Source organism: Vulpes lagopus, chromosome 2 (genome assembly GCF_018345385.1).
Source record: "Vulpes lagopus strain Blue_001 chromosome 2, ASM1834538v1, whole genome shotgun sequence".
Classification (NCBI taxonomy): Eukaryota; Metazoa; Chordata; class Mammalia; order Carnivora; family Canidae; genus Vulpes; species Vulpes lagopus.
This window is the reverse complement of record NC_054825.1, coordinates 84395415-84413500: the sequence shown is the minus strand read 5'-3', so window position 1 is coordinate 84413500 and position 18086 is coordinate 84395415. Positions and strand designations below refer to the sequence as shown.

At 39.1% G+C, this 18086-nt stretch overlaps 1 long non-coding RNA gene across 1 annotated transcript; it reads left to right on the top strand.

The window, feature by feature from the left end:
- Positions 1 to 287: 287 nt before the first annotated feature.
- LOC121485761 lies at positions 288 to 4303 on the top strand. The gene is made up of 3 exons (XR_005986358.1): positions 288 to 439; positions 1670 to 1737; positions 3849 to 4303. It is a non-coding gene; the product is annotated as an uncharacterized LOC121485761 (long non-coding RNA).
- The last annotated feature ends 13783 nt before the right edge of the window (positions 4304 to 18086 follow it).

Genomic DNA, 18086 nt, shown 5'->3' with positions numbered 1-18086 from the left:
GACCTCGATTCAGCTTTTTGAAGGTCTCTAGCTAAAGATGACATTTACTGCCACAAAGCCATTTCCTAATAACGTGGCCTGAGCTGAAAATCCAACTCCAATCACCTTTCAACAATCTATTTTTATATTAACAAACACAGATGACAAAACCCTGAGCCTCCAGCCCTTTCTCTGTCCCGAAGTCATGCCTGTCTGCCTGCTTTGGTGCCACTGCCTGCCCGACCTGCCCTTGGAAGCAGCCCAGGGCCCAGCGGCGGTGAGGTGAGTCCCTCGCCCACAGCCCAGAGGTTGTTTGCTGCCATGTGTCTGTGCAATGTGCACACTCAGCTAGCACCTCTGCCAAGGAGTTAAAGTCGGGAACCGACAGTTTCAACTATGTAAGCTGGATTTCAAAATAAAGTTCCTGTGCTCCTGGCCCCTCTGAGTGTTCCGAGCCCAGGTGAGCTTTACTGTCACCCTCCCAGCTGGCTGCGTGTCCCTCCTCTTGCGAGCTGCTAGATATTTACCCAGGGTTAAAATGGACATCCGTGGGTCAGCAGAAGTGGAGGAGTTTCTTTCTTGATTTATTTGTTCTTATTCTTGTTCAATATGATTATAAGCCACCTCTCCGCAGCTGCTCCATCATTTGTACCATGTTTGCTTCTGAGATTTTTTATAATAGTGCTGTTCCATGGAATAACATTAATATTATGAAAAAGGGATCACTTTTTGCAGTTTAGCATGAAGTGGATGGTGTCTTATTATTAAAAATTGCTGAAGGCTACGACGCGTAGGTAATTGGTTAATCCATGTAAAGTTTAACCCTGGCATATTTTCCCCTAGAGGAAATTTCTATATAGGCGGAAAGACAAATAGGAAAAATTAAATCAAACCCAAAACATACCTACTGACCGAATTCTGATCAGAATAGCAATATCCTTCCCTTGTGCTGATATATTTCTAAAAAAAAGGTGATTTCCCACTTTGGACTAAAATGATGTCAGGTTATGCAAAGAAAATGTATAGCTCTTCATTGGGTTTTTGGTTCATTTTGTTTTTACAACCTCCCCTCCCATTCTCTTCCCCAATTAACAGGTTCTTCATAGGCACAGATAAACTGTATGTTCTTTTCCAAGAAATTTCTGCAACAGAGTTTTTGGATGGGGTCATATTACGACTCTAAATATGAATAACACAGCAGAGGGGAAAAAAAAGAACGGCATGCTGGTAGTATGGGTATTAGCTTGCGGTTTTGAAACTAGCTAACTATGCATAGACCCTGGGTACAGTTCAGACATGACTCTGATGCTCTATCCAGTTCATACTGGTTTGGTTCCTGAGTTAAAAGTGCTGAGAAAACAAACAAGCAAACAAACTAGTCTCCTGATTGGCTGCTTTTCTGGGGCATCATCATAGAAGGGCAGGAATGACAAGGGAGACAGGATCTGGCTTCAGGGAAAAAAGATCAATCATATATGAAATATGCATTTTGACTATACTGTAAATATGACCATAAATGTGAATGATTAAGCATATCATTTTCAAACTCTGCAGTTTCCAGAATTTTAAATTTCAGCATAATAGATTCAGAGTAAACCATTGGCCTTTGCACTTATCATCTTATAATGTGCATTTGATCTTAGAAATATTAAATATTGGCTTTTTCTTTATTTTCTGCCTCCCTTTCTAGAGCTAAGAAGTAAGAAACCTTGATTTGCTTCATTTACTCCTCCAGCTCTAGACCTGGACCAGTGCCAGGTACACAGTTGTTACTCAATAAATGTGTGTTGAATAAGTATTGATTCTTCTCTTTTATTTCTCTGTTCCATGAAGCTGGTTGGTGATTGGTAACTTCTGAAATAACACTCTATCATCCCATATTTACTAATGACCAAAAGCAAAATCTCTACTTTTTTATTTCAACATATAGTACAGACTGCTAACATCTTGTGGATTTTAATATCATAGCTTGAAATGAGTTGAGACCCCTTTCTAATTTGGAGAGTTACTGCTTGGTTATCAATTTAACTGCTTATGAGATTATTGGTTTCTTGAATGGAGGCCAGAAATAACACTGAAATAGAATACTCTTTCCAAAGTTCTCTTATAAATGCACCATCCAATTAAAGAAAGCTGAGAAAACATGACTTCAAAGTGCTTTCAAGCAAGTGAAGTCAAGTTTTGTACACAAATGGAGTGCTGCTTTTATTTCACATAAGAATGTGTATCTGCTTTTAATATAATGTTGATAGGAAAATCTTGTTACTGCTGAAAAGAAACAACGAATGTCCTCTAACAACTTGCAAACCTCAGCCTGTATGTTCTGGGCTCCTGGACTAGTGGGCCTAACTAAGTCTCAGATGCTGTGTTTTTAAACAAAGCAGATACCTGCAGCTTCTAATTCAGTAGACAAAAGTAGGGTGGAGAAATCAGAAATGCTTATAATCATGCCATGTGATTTGTATGCAAGTTATCTGCAGGTTTCACTTTGAAAAAAATTTAAAAATTTTAAAAAAGAAACAAGATTTCATTTTCCTTTTGAGCTCAGCTCCCATAGATTGAATTCAGGTATCTGGCTGCCAAACAGATACCTATATGTATTGATTTTAAGTAAAGCAAAATGGCCAAAAGACTATTAGAACATGCTTATACAATTCTACAAATTTTCATCTTTTCTATTATTCAATAGAACCAATTCTATTACTTAATGTTCAATTTCCTATTATTCTATTATTCAATAGAAGCTTTTGTTTAAGACAATGCTACAAATGCTGGCAAAAGTCAAGTGCAGGAAAGAAAATCAATAAAAATATGTATTCTTCATTTGGCAAGCCACAAAATATTTTCTTACATATTTTCTAATTTGATTCTCGTTGTAACTCTGTAAGGAGTCAGGGCAGGTGTGTGTTAATCTAATTTTGCATATGAGCACACTGAGGTTCTCACTTGACCGGTGCCAAATAAGTAGAAACCAACAGCAGAGTGTGACCATTCCTCCTGGGACCACTCCTGCCTAGTTAAGTGCTTGTTCAACTATCCTTCAAGGATTTCCTCATTGCCTTTCAAATTCCTTGACTCTTTCTTCTCTGGAAACATTGCATGAAGAGCTCTTAGTAAAGTGTCCACCTCATGGTAACCAGGAGAAAGAGAAAGAGGGCTGGATGTTATTGTTGTAATTATGATTAAATGTGATAACGTGTGTGAAAGTGCTTTGTAAGTCACACAATATGACACATGTGCAAGTGTATGTTATTATATGCATATATATATGCATGGATGGTGATGATGATTACTATTGCTTATATGATCCTAGGCATTAAGACTTCAAAAGAGAAACTCTTGAAACTTAGAGTTATCTGAGAAAAAAAAAAAAAGATAGCTACCAGTAAACAAATTTAGTATAAATCATAAGAGAAAAAATGGAGGAAGGAGATCATGCATAAATAAATAATACTTTTAAATACAGTAAGGAACTAGGGTGCCTCGGTGGCACAGTCAGTTAAGCCTCTGACTCTTGGTTTTGGCTCAGGTTGTTATCTCCAGGTTGTGAGACTGAGCCCTGCCTTCAGCCCCAGTCGGGCTCCGCACTCAGTGCAGAGTCTGCTTGAGATTTTCTCTCCCTCTCTCTGTGCCCTGCCTGCTCTGTTCTCTCTCTTTCTCAAATAAAAAATAAACAAATCTTTAAAATACATACATGCATAAATAAATAGAATAAGGAATTAATTAGAGTATGCTGAGCTTTGAATAATTGCTCAAATGTGATTGAAGTTGAGTTGTAGGAGGAGACATGTGTCTTGTATCCCAAACATCCCCAAATGGCACATAAATAAATGCACAGAAGCTTAGAAGGTCTCATTTTGTTTTCTCAGGAAATTTCTTGTAATTGCATTTGAGTCTGCATGAGATGTTGAGCATTTCAGAGGAACTGCACAGTTTGGCTCCTGTGAAGTGTCCTGACTTGACCAGGTCTGAGTGTCTATCCTGAAGGCAAGGAGGCATTCCAGCAAGATCCTGTGCCTGATGACAGCCTGATAAAGTAACACAGATTGCCTCACAGCCTTGTTATTGTCATCTTTTTATGTCTCCTGGTCTCTGTGCTTCATCTCTTTCCCCATAATTCCCTATTGCTGTTTGTAATCAAATCCTACCTTGGGAATGTCATACTGGAGCATGAGGAGTACAACTGCCACTCCGGGCTCTTCTGCCGTGTCAGAGCATAAGGTGTTGTTTGACATTAAATAGAATTACCAGAGTCCTTTCCATCGAATGAATGTTACCTAATGCTGGCATCAATAAATGGTGTGGTCCCTTGGTCTGACCCATTGAACAGGAATAAAGTCAACATCAACTTATCGCAAGTGCGTGTCTATGTGTATATCAGAACAACTTTGCATGGAGGTCTGAGGGTCTTGAATGACATTTTTCTCCTCTAGTTGAGTCTGAAGAAGAGAAAACAAACAAAAGAAACTTTATCCTTGCTGACAGATTCACAAATATCATGCATCTTACAGCAAATTGAGAGTCACATATGACTCCGACCCTCTACAGCTTTGTAGTCTGGATTGTATGTAACGTAATCCAGAATCTGGATCAGATAATATCTGGTGTCTTCACTTGATTTGTTGAGGGCATCAACTATCAATGCTTCATTGATCCTGACTCAAATGCCCACTCAAGAAATTCATGAAGCATAGACCCCTCTAGAAGTTTATAAATCTCTTTTGAATCCCATTATACGGTAACCACCCAACATCACATACTTGAAAAGTGCATTGAAACAGTAGTTGAGAAATAGAATTCAACACACTCTATGAGTTCCCACTCCTATTCCTTTAAGGGAAATTTAAAAATTGGTCTGGAATGGATGCTTTCCTACCTCTTGAGCCTTCTGAAGAGCTTGAAAGCAAAGGTCATTTTTCTGTGACATTGCCTTCCAAATAGAGATAGAAAGAAATACTTTTAAGATATTCAGAGGACTAAAAAAAAACTCAGTCATTCCCAGACCCACTAATCTGGTCTTTTGAATGTGAAAGAAATAAAAATATTTCAAATTCTTTACAGACACATAGAACTTCAAGGTGAAGTAAACTTTCTAGTCCCTGCTTTCCATTTCTTTATTCCCACCTTGGAATAATCTTTGGGATGATAAGCATCTGCCCACAATAGAAGTTTTATTTACTAAGAATCTACTGTATATCAGATCATAGACCAGGAGCTTCAGGAACCTCATTTGGAATTCTCATTTAGAATTTCAGTTCCTGGACATATTGTCTACCCACCTTGCAATAAACAAAATGAGGGTAAGAAAAGGTAGGTAATTGGTCTATGGCAAGAAGAGCTAGACTGAAAAACTTAGAGTCAGGTCTGTCTTATTCCCAAACTGTGCACTGTTTTTTGTGTCTGCGTGTCCACGTGAGTGGGATCCATCATACAAAGATACTGAATTTCTGTCTGCTCCAGATTGTCTACCTACTAGTTATTTGACCATGTGCAAATCACTTCAGTTTCTTTGACTAGAAAATGGGAATGATAATTTTTTTCCTTGCAGTTCATAGCATTATGGCAGAAGTGAAATGAGATAGGTAATATATGGTGTTTTAAGTGCTACAACACTTTCAAATCACCGGCTAGATCTCCTAGACAGCCAAGAGGTCACTATCACTCTCTGCTCAATGAGATATCTTCAGGAGTGACTTGAACACCATCTGCAAGGCTTCTTTCCTTACCTCATTTAGGCCTCTACTGAAATGTCACCTCCCTAACATTAACTTCCTCAATTGTCCTATCTGAAAAGCCACACACTCAACCGTACCACACTCTCCCTGACCATTATCATTTTCCTCTTGGCACTTAGTACCACGTGATGCCTGGTGTTCTCAAATAAAATGTGATTCAAAGACTGCTATGTCCCAGCTGGGAAAAACAGAACCTGTGATATTTCTAGAATAAATAAAAGAATGATTATTAAGAATTTTAGGCACTCTGAGGGCATTTGGGTGGCTCAGTCAGTTAAGCATCTGCCTTCAACTTGGGTCATGCTCCAGGTTCTGGGATGGAGCCCCAAACTGGTCTCCCTGCTCAGTGGGAAGACCACTCCCTGCTTCTCCTCTCTCCACTGCTTGTCCTCTCTCTCTTTCTCTCAAATAAATAAATAAGACCTTCAAAAAAATTTTAGACACTATGATAGATCAGGGAATATTGATTTGGGCAGGTGATTCCATTATATACCCCTTAAATCACACCATAGATGTCTCTGACCACGCTTAGGAAAGACTTCAAAGAGCTCTTACTAAATCTTGCACAATGCTTTTTGTTTTCATTAAAATGAAGAGTTTAGGTAAAACCAGTTATTTCCTTCAAGGCTTCTGACTGATTTCCATTAAAGTTGCTGCCTTTGCAACAGTTCCTTGAGTGACGTGTATTAACCCCCTTATAAACTCTCAGAGAAAAAAAAAAAATAAAAAAAAATAAATAAATAAACTCTCAGAGAAGAGAGAATGCCATATGCCTTCATATTCATGCATTCATTCCTTCATTTATATAATTATTTGACAAATATTTTTAGAGTACTTCCTGAGCTAAGCAACATTCTAGATGCTGAGAATATAGCAGGGGCCAAAGTCCCTGCCTTCATGGAGCTTATATTCATGTGGGGAGAGAGACAGACAATTGGCAAATAAGCAAGTATATTTGGAGAATAAGCAATGTTGTGCAAAGAAATAGAAGAGGAGAGAGATCAGGAGCTGAGGGATTGGTTGTAAAGGGCAGCTAAATCTTGGGAGGTTAGGGAAAGACATCTGAAGAAATAAGAGGTTAAACAATATGGAAATGGGGTGGGGTGCAAGATGTTAAAACAGGGAGGTGGGGCTCCAGGCAAAAGAAGAGCCAGTGACAAGTCCCTGAGGTAGTGATGGTCTGGGCATGTTCTGAGACTAGCAAAAAGGCACTGTGGTGGGAGTTGCTGAAGCAGGCAGCTGGGTCATTTGGGATCTTATGGACCTGGGGCCAGAGTGTGTAGAGGGCAGTGAGTGAAGAAGGAAACAGCTACTTGATAAGAAGGGTAATACGGGAGTGGGCCTTAGAAGGACACCCTTAGAAGGACATAAGATTCGACTTTACTCAGGGAGGTGGAGGCCACCAAAAAATTCTAAGGAGAGGAGTGACATAATGTAACATATTTTTTGGAAAGTCACTCTGGTAGCTGGGTTAGCAATAAGCCATGGGGGGTTGGAATATATGTAGAAAAACCAATCAGGTCATTATTGAGAGAAAGAATGAGGTCAGGGATGACACCAAGATTTGGGGCCTGAGCAACCAGGACCAAATTGCCACACAATGAAATGAGGAAATGGGTGGAGTTTGGGGCTTGGGGAAATGGGGAATGTAGGCACTCAGTTGTAAATAACAGAACTCATTTGGCCTATTTACACAGCAGAGTAACTGAGGAGCATTCAAAGCTGCTGCAGGAGTGCCAGAGTACCAAGCTCAGAGGTTGCAGCCAGGAGCACAGCCCAAACAACACCACAGGCTGCTCCAGGGAAGACACAACCCTAGGCCAGGCTGACACCAGACACCGGAAGCTCCGCCTCTGCTGCCAGGAGCTCCAGCTGTCACTGTGATCCCTACCAGAAAAAAATATAAATAAATAAAGTGGGACACATGCTCCTGCTTCTCACTCCGCCTTTCAGATCTGGGGCACCTGATGGGCAGAACCTGGTCACAGGCTGCCGAAGAGCCTGGCTCATGGGGTTCGGATTTTCAGCTTGAGGATTTAAGAGCATAAGCCCCCAAAAGGCTATTCACAAAGGTTTGATCAGCAGCAAGCCTGGCAAACATCCTGAGATATTCTTGCCATCATTGCTTTGCTTGTTACTAAGTGCTCAGTGAACATTTTCTTAAAAAACACATATTTTTTTTCTACCTTCAGATTTAGATCAGGTTTCTTGTGGAATATGTGCCCAGTCCTACCCCAGACCTAGAAATAAAAAAATTTCAAGAGAAGAATTAATAATTGTCTTGAAGCATAGGAGAGAATACACACCAACTAATCAATAAAAGGATAAATAAAATTGGAAATTTGGGAAGCTCTAGTCAACAGTTGCATAAGAATACTCATTATCACCAGATAGTTACTAACTACTTATGTTTTCAATTATTGAGAAGTTATCAATGCTAAATGCTACTGTGCAAAATGCTGACTTTCAGCATTTCATTTGACTGTCATACCAAACCCACTGAGCAGAACTAGGCTCGGAGAGGTTCAGTATCTTGTATAACTAGTAAGTGATAGGATTCCTTGTCCTAAACTCTTAGCTACAAGGCTACATTCCTTAATTTCATCTCTAAGGAAACATGATGTCAAGTAAGGAACCAAGAGATCCACAGCATACAACCCATTCTAAATACTTTCATTAATTATGTATCTTAACTTTGTTTTTCACGTGTCATTAAAATAATCTGCTAAGAATTCATTCATCTTTATTTTTAAAAGATATGCGTCTGTGTACAAAGGATCAGGACATCCTAATGGTGCAGCAGTTACTACTCAGGTTTTTTTTTGCAAGAAATAAAAAAGAAACCCTGGAAATCTAATTATTAGTTAGGAGCTGACCAATAAATTGTGACATATTCTCTATAATTGAATACCACGAGTTCTCTGAAAGCATGGGAAGATCTTTAAGATATACTTTTGAGTTAAAAAATACCTACATGGAAAATAGTGGCTATCGTGTGATTCTGTTTGTAATCCTATAAACACAGATTTATATGTGTATAGATGCATACATAGTACATAGAATATTTCTAGAAGGATACATAAACTACTGGGAGGAGGGGAAAAGGGATTTGTAAAGGGTAAGGGAGCCTTTACCTTTCAGTTTATATCTTTCTGTATGGTTTCAATCCTACTTTGTATATAGATACATTTTATACTTAACAATAATGAACTTTTTCAGTAAAATCGGGGTTTGAAATATTGTTGAGCCCTTTGGAGAAGTTACTTTATGACTTTATACACTTCATTTTAAAATTATTAGGGCATAGAGATCATTTTATTGTTTTGATCTTTACACCAAATGTTCTTATTAGTCTTGATTGTTTTCTTCAATATTCATAGATAAAGCAAACTGCATAGTGTTAATGTATAGACATTTGTTGTAAATGATCATATTTTCCCTCTAGATAAAAAGAACACAGAATTATACACCTAAAAATGGTTAAAATGGTAACTTTTATGTTATGTATATTTTACCACAATTAAAAAAAAGAACATAGAACTTCATGACATAAAGTATTCATAATCATAGCTAAAAACTCTGTTGCCTGCCCAGTGCCTGGCTCTGTGAGAAGCATGCAGGACCTTTATTTCCCTGAATCTTCATATTTCTATAAGCTTGGTGCTTTTCCTGCCCATTTTACAGAGAACGCTGAAGGAAATGATTCACCCAAGAGCATGCAGCTGGAAAGAGGTGAATGCAGAGATAGCCCAGAGAGTGAGCATGGCCATGGAAGCCCACGTGCTAACACATTACTCTTCACTGCCTCTCAATACAAATGAGCTTGACTCCTGGGAAGATAACTGTGACATTCCCAGAGAAAATGGACTCATTCTTCCTTAAACATATGTCATGAAATGTGAAGCTTACCAACACAAAAATTATTTAATATAAGGATCTGGGAATTTTCAGGCTATATTTTTTGATATACAAACTAATGTTGACAATAGTACTCAGCATTCATGGTTAGTAACTGGTAGGGGGAGTTTTCCATCTACAATAAGTAACTAGACTATACTCGCTAGTTAAATTTTCCGGCTATATCAGTGATGAAGAGAAAACTTGTCTTCATCTTTAGTATTGAAAATATTCTTGAAATATATGTGTCCACTTGCTTTTCTTAGTAGAATAGTGATAGGATCTTCTTTTGATAAAAGAATTTTGTTATGCAATCATTATGAATATCAGTGGTCATTGTCTAAACATACATTAAGCTGAATTTATATTGAATCTGTCCTCTACCTTGAAAACTTCCTTCTTTATACTAAATCATCAATATGGGCTTATTTTAGATAGTTTTCTCCCATGTTCTCTAGAAACAGAATTTTCAAAGTCATTCTGGTTAATTGGATTCTAATTCATAAAGTTTGGCTACACACTAATGTTTCAAGTGGTTCCACCAATGAATAATTTTGAATTGCTGGGTTTGGAGACAGTGCTACAGTGAAAAACACTAAATCTGCACAACACTGAAATATGGTTTGTAAAAAAGAGGAGGTTACAGCTTTTACAATATACATTCCTGCCATACCTTAAACCCATCTCCCACTTCTCATCCAGATACTTCCTTGGAGAAGACAGGCAGGTGTGATCCTAGCCTCCCTTGCCTCTCACCAATACTATATTTTCTCACTTTAAGTCCCCTCACTACAGAGAGAGGAATAAAGATAGAGAGAGAGAGAGAGAGAGAGAGAGGCTGAGAGAGAGAGAGTATGTGTCTTACAGGATTTCTAGGAGTCAGCTAATCAAAGTTCTTCACTAGTGTAGACAGGCCCTTGGCAGCATTCCTGACAGATAACAATCTAGTGTGAATGTTAATTCTTTTAGTTTATAGAGACCTCTGTGTCATTGGACATTCCTTCTTTTGTCAGATAATTCTAATTACTGTAATCCTTCTGCTACCAAAACAGTCAACTACTGATACTAGCTTCTGGCACTTGGAGGAACTCTGATGATGGATACTCACTCTTCTACAGACTTCTCAAGCCTTCTTTAACTACAACCTGCCCTTACACAGAGAGTCACTAAAAATGATAAAGCCAGAGGCTGGCCAAAGCTCCTTATAACCTGTGGACAAAATATCTATTGGAAAGTATTGCCTTGCCTTACAATATAAAGCATTCCAGACTCTATTTGTTTTTAATGCAGAAGGAAGTTACAGTTTGCATTATGTAATTGAACAGTAAGAGCAGATTGTTCTCAGGTATCCACATTCAACAGAGCTATGCTAGACGCCACACAAAACGTGTTTTAAACAGACAACATTGGTTTCTCTTTAGAGAGTGCCTAACACAGTCCTCAGCTCCCAGGGTGAATAAATGAAGGCTGAATGACATGCACAAAAATAATCTACCCACACAATTATCAACACATTAGAAGGTAGCAGGGTGACAACAGCCCAAGATAATAAACAAGTAAAAATTTGCATAATTAGGTCTTAAATTTTTTTAGTTGTGAAATGTGTGTGATTCACTAGGTGATTCTGGGTGTAGGTTAGGAAATATTCACCTCTCTTAAACTGAGTCTGGTAGAAGCCAACCAGGCTTCATGCTTTGCCAACCCACTGGGTGTTTGTTCTGCTGGGTATTATTAGCCAACCAGTTGGACAGGAATTCTTTCTTTTTTTGCACTGATGCGATATATTTTCTGACTTGCCTGAACAAACATGTTGTTTAGGCCTCTGTGTGGGGAAACCTGGAGGTGGTTTTGGAGAAGACAGAGCACTCTACTAAGGAAGGACTATTATATGGTTGTAATCACTGCTGAGAAATGATTCTTTTGATGTCTACATGTTGTCGAAGACACTGGAGGGCAGGGAAGCAATCCTTCGGAGTGACATGAATAATAGACAGTAATTCATCACACCAGTTTCCTCTGAAAACATTCTCAACCAAACACTTCTTAACCTTTCTCTTCCCTGAAGTACTCCTTAGAGATTGGAAGGGGAAGTGGCTTAAACTGAAACTTACGGTGTTTCTTATAAAGACATCCAAAACATTTTATTTGTGGGCAGTGAAATAAAGGAAGAAATCAAGCTTCCTATGGGAGAAGCATCAAATTTGGAATCAAATCCCAGCTCCTCTGCCATCATTAGCTTCACTGCCTCAGGTCCTCAGTGAGTCCCCGTCCTCATTGTAATAGACCGCTGTGAATTCAAGTAACATGCATCAACACCCAGGATCATGTCTCGTGCAGTGGTTCTCCAAAGCAGCAGAAGCAGCAGCATCTGGGAACTTGTTAGAAATGCAAATACTCCACTGCACCCCAGACCTAATGAATCAGAAGAGGACGGGAAGGAAGTGGCAACAATCTGTTTTTAACAAGCCTTCAAAGTAATTCTGATGCACAATATCTTGAGACCCACTGTCCTGGCATGTGAAAGTTCCTCAAAAAATGGCAGCTGTTAACACATTTCCTATTAGTCTAGTACTTTGCAGCTTTTTTTTTTTAATTTTTATTTATTTATGATAGTCATACAGAGAGAAAGAGAGAGGCAGAGACACAGGCGGAGGGAGAAGCAGGCTCCATGCGCCGGGAGCCTGATGTGGGATTCCATCCCAGGTCTCTAGGATCGCGCCCTGGGCCAAAGGCAGGCGCCAAACCGCTGCGCCACCCAGGGATCCCTACTTTGCAGCTTTCAAAGTTGCTTTTCCACTCAAAATATCATCTACTTTGCTCGAATTTGCATTCCTTTTGACCCAGTAATTCCACTGCAAAATTTTCCTAAGGAGATAATATGAGATGTTCAGAAAGATATATGTAGACTGTTATTCATTGGGGAATCAATCATGCAAATGAAAATTTGGAAACTAGAGTTAATTAAACAATATGGAGTTGTTTTAATAAACTATAGCATCTATATAACAGAACACAGTGCAGCAATTAAAAATCATGTTGTAGATCTTGTTTGTCAGACCAAGTGCTGAAAATCATCTACATCAGAATCACCTGGGATGCTTTTCAAAATGCAGATCTCTAGTCCTCATCTCAGATTTATGGGTTAGTCTCTGTGAGTGTATCTTCATTTTCTACATGCTCTCAAATGATTCTTAGGTCTCAAAAATTTAAAAATTGTGTTAATACTTGATAATATGTTAATAGATAATATGGTAGGTATTCGTGGTATTTTTATTGAATGGATGAAAGCATATTACAAAACATGCATTTACAAGATCTCAATAATATAGGCATTGTAGACATGTATGTATAAAGAAGACCAAAAATTCATGTGCTAAAATACTAAATAACTATGTCTGGATGGTAAGATGGCAATTCTGGTGGCTGTTTATTTTGTCATGTTCTAAAATTTTCACATTCTGTATAACGTGTGTGACTTTTCAATGAGAAATGTTGCTAATTTAAAAACCATATTTCAGTGCATGGGTCATTAAACAATGGAGTGAGGACTTAATGTTTATACCTACAAATAGAAAAAACTATGACGTAGACATAGGTGCACAAGAAATAGAGAAATAATAAAATGAAGACTTGATGGACAAAGCAAAAACACCTGTGACTCACAGGAAGAACATTTAAATCTGCATAAGGAGTGGGGCCACGATGAGTTTAGAATTAGGTGGGAAGCCATCCCCTGCTCTTCTTTCCCCCACCATTTGTGCACAGTGGATAGAGACATAGGTGCCTGGCATACTGCTGACACTGTGTATCCTCGATGATCACTGAGAACAGAAAGAAAAAAAAGCAGAGGATGTGGACCTGGCACAGCAATTGCGAAGCCTTTGATGGATTTCTTGTGTTAATAGGAGAATTGCCCACCTTTCAGGAGTGATGTAGGTGTGGTACTTTGTGAAGTCAGAGCAATGGTGTAAATTACAGATGAATGTCTTGGCCAGACTCCTGATTTCCCCTACAGTGGACACTGGCAGGTAAGTGACTGGAATGCAAGAAGATAGTCACTGGAAAATGCTGTACACCCCTGCCCCCAACAACTGACGAGAGCAGCTGGCTGTTAAGTCACTACTTTCACAATTGTATATTATTTATCCTGGGCCCACCACCAACCTGGGCATTAGAAAAGATATTACAAGAGGTAAAGAGTGAGGGCCACCAGGCATCCCCTGGCTTGAATGTGCTTGGGGCTTAATGCTCTATGATCATTTCTTGAAATTCTTAAGCAATTTGTATTTTGTAAGTGAAGTCCAAAGAAACAATGGAGCAAGGGGGTGAGGAGGAGCTTGCTCACCCCCCAATTTCCTCCTCAGTCCTCACAGGTTGTATGTCTCCAGTTCCCTGCCCCCATCCAGGGCCTTCAGCCCCCTGGACAGGCAGGAACCTGAACAAAGGTGGGTGGATGGGGGTGGCAAGTGGAGGTGGGTGTGCATACCTGGTGTACCAAGTTGCTGGGCAAGGCCAGGGCAGCTGGGAGGGTCTGTGCTCGCCCCTTAAATCCCAGGGCTCAAGGGAGCATGATGTTAAACAGCAATAATAATAATAATAAAATACCATGACATGTCAAGAGAGAGACAGAAAAAGAAAAGACAGATTATATTTCCTGCTTTTTGAACAAGAGAGTCTGTGGGGTTTTGCCCTGGGCCTTTTAAATTAGGGAGCCATCCTGAAGAGGACTTACATGGAAGGAATCTAGATATACATATTGAATAAATGAAAAGGGAGGACTTACTGGAAGAGGCTCCTTCCTTGATGAGCACTTATGGTCTGTCTGAGAAAATAATCTACCCAGGAAGGGTGTATCCCTCAAAAAGATCATGCTATAAAGTAAATTGTGTGGTAACGAAGAAGCACATTTTCTCAGAAGGAAGTCTCTAGTGGTTATAGACCAGGACACAACTCTTCTTTAATATACGCAGTACAAGCAAGTATTCTAAGTCTGTCTGTACACACACACACACACACACACACACACACACATATACATACATGTGAAATCAGGACTAATTAGAGGGAATATTGAGAATGTAATAGACAAGTCCTTCTCTTTTGCTGAAGAATGCCAGGAAGAAAAACACATAAAAATAAAGTTGAATTGAGGGGTCCTGGGTAGCTCAGTTGGTTAAGTGTCAGCTCAAATCATGATCTCAGGATTGTGAGATCGAGCCCCAGGTCGGTCTCTGCGCTGGGTGGGGAGCCTGCTTAAGATTCTCTCTTTCCTTCTCCCTCTCTTACTGTTTTCCCCTTTAAAAAAATAAATAATAAAGTTTAATTGACTTCACCTTTCTTCCTTAGAAATTAACTTTCCAGCAACTTTCTATTTCTCTCCTTTTGAGAAAATAGTTTTCTAAAAATGAAAATAATAAATTGTGCCTCTTAGGAAGAATGCTGCCTCATTTTATTCATTAGCATTCTGGGGAGCAGAGGGGACACAGGCACAAACAAATCACATTGCAAATGCTTATTAGTGCAAAATATATACATTATTACAAAAATCAATTACACTTCACAACAATTTCTAAATTATCCCCATAGAAGTACAAACCACTTTAGATGCTGAATAAAGGAAGAAAAACTCATTAAACTCCTGAGTCCTGCTGAGTGTCTCAGCGAGAGAGAATAAGAGCTTAGTAATTACATGTGAAAGAAGTGTGTGTGTGTTTCAAAAGATCCCTTCAAGACCTAAACCTTGGCCTACTTTACTCCAAGTCACATGAACTTCTTTCCTTCCTCTAAGAATTCATCAAGATCCTCTTACTTATTTGCATGCTTATAGACACAGACAAGATATGTATCCTGTATTATGGAGAAAAGGGTCTAGGTAAGAAGGTAGTTTAAGACCAAACTCAGCTTCCTGTCAGAGGTATGCACCTTCATAGCTGCATCTGTCTGGAAGACTCTTGGCGGTTCTGCCATTAGACCCACACAAATGGGGCCTTAGCCTGAGGCTCAGGCTTTCAGTTCAAAGGAGAGAGAGTCATGCCCACTCAGAATCAACACACTTCCTTCTAGTCTATGCTTTGGATACTTTGAACCCTGAAATGTTCTTCCTACATATCCCAGTCTGCTTCTAGTCACATCCCAGCTATTAATTGCATCCCTAACCTGATAGTAGTAGCCAAAGGGCGGCTCTTTGCAGGCCTCGTGTGTTATCCTCTGGATATCCACACATCTATGGGTGTGCATGAAGTCCCTCAAGTTGCAAGACTGAGCAGATGCTAAGAAAACAAAAGGAGCAGGCCATGGGTTGGAGGGGCGGGGACTCTCATTTGTACTCTTGCCCTGTGGGCAAATGTTAGGGCTGGGTCTTCTTTCAGGAGATTCCAAGGCACTTTCTAGGTAGAGAGCATCTTAAAGGCAGAGGGAGTTGCTGGACAGAAAGTTGACCCTCTATCAGGGCCTCATTTTCTCACTGAAAGAATGATTGTGAGGACTATATAGGATCCAGCCCTTAAATTTATCATTTATGATAATAAGAACCCAGCAGAGTTGAAGCTAAAACTCACTGAATATCAGCATTTGGTTTAACACAATGCTCACCGAATTATCCAAAGTTCCTTGAATTTTTATGTATAATAAGTCTCCTAAAGACTCCCAGTGGCAGTGGCCAACAGGCCACCAGATGGGCCAGAGCTTATGCCAAGGACTAAGCGTGGGACCTCTGTGAGTCATTACATCTGTGCTGCCATTGACACACAAGGGAGTGAGCCTGCCTGCTTGTCTAAGACTACCTCCCTGCTTCCTGGACAGGAGGCCTCCAGTTTTACCTGTAGGGAATCATTTTTTGAGTTGAACTGATTGCAGCTGAGATAGGTAATCCCACATTTCAAGCTCTGGTTAAGGTTCTCAGAAGCAAGGTGGACAGCCAGAGACATGGAGAAAGAAAGGTGCAAAATGTCACAAGGGCACTCAAAACAAAAGAGCAGGAAGTCCCACAAATGAGACAGGAAGGCTTAAGCCAGCCAGGTCCACCACATAGACTTGCACACCATAGACTCTGTGATCCGTGTAGTTTGAATTCAAGATTACTTGCTTTATTGAGTGAAAAATGAGGCCACCTATATGGGAAGAACAAGAAACTCACACATCTTTTAGTCAATTAAATTTTTTACCACACTGAAATTGGATTCTCATATGGTTTCTTTTCTTTGAAAAACTTGTGTGGTATTTGGGAGATACATCTCAGTGGTGTCTATGGGGTAATGTAACTTTTATGTTAAAAGCCATTTGATACCAAGAATATATCTTTTATTATTTTTTACTAAGTTGCAAGTCACATGTCATAAAATTTACCCTTTTAAAAACTAAAATTTAATAGTTTTTAGTATATTCATGAAGATGTAGAACCATCACCATTATTTCATTCCAGAAAAATTGTATCATCCCCCAAAGAAACCCCATTATCCATTAATTTTCACTCTTCAATCTCAAACTTCTCTCAGTGACTGACAGCCATTAATCTACTTTTGATCTCTATGGATTCACCTATTCTGGACATTTCATAAAATAAAAATCATACAACATACAGTTTCTGTGTCTGACTTTTTTCACTTAAGATAATGCTTTCAATTTAGTATAATAAAAAAAAAAAGATAATGTTTTCAAGGTTCATCCATGTTGGGTAGGCATCAGTACTTCATGCTTCTTCAAGCTGCATAATATGCCATTGTATAGATATAACAAGTCTTTTGAATCTGTTCATGGATATTTGAGTTGTCTCCACATTTTGGCTCTTATGAGTAATCCTGCTATTAAAATTCATACGAGATTTTGTATGGACATATACTTTCAATTCTCTTGGGTTTTCTGGTTATGAGTGTAATTTGTTTTGTATCTTTTAATCTTAAGGAAAATGAAGGTTAATGTTTGAAATATTAGCCTGAATCTTGGGTTTCCCACACTCCACCAAAAAGTCTACATGGTGTAAGTGTGGAATTGAATCTATTCGCTCCTTTGCTCCCTCTCCTCTTGGCTCCTCCAAAGCCCTACAAGCCAGAGAAACTGTTGGTTGTTGAAACAGGTCTTGGTAGATAAAATTAACTGTGGTGCTTTTCCCAGTTTGCTCACTATGGAGCTCTTTTCTCAAACAAAATTTGTACTTAAGAATCCTTCCTTCTAAAAAGTAAGAAAAAGTAGCAACCTCTGAAATGTTCAAAGAGGAAACATGGATGGCTATGTGCTCCAGTTTGGCTGTTTATGAATCTCATCCTAGAAGTGTAGTGCCATGAAGACCATAATAACACAATGACTTGGAAGATGAGCTAGAAACATAGCAGGTGTGGATGAACACTTTTTTCCCAAAGAAGGTCCCGAATAAGGAACAAGAATGGGAACTATATAAACCATAATATTGATTAATAAGATGTGAACCTTATTTTTAATCCATGTGGACAGTTGCCATGACTCTAAACTAACTAGTTGGAA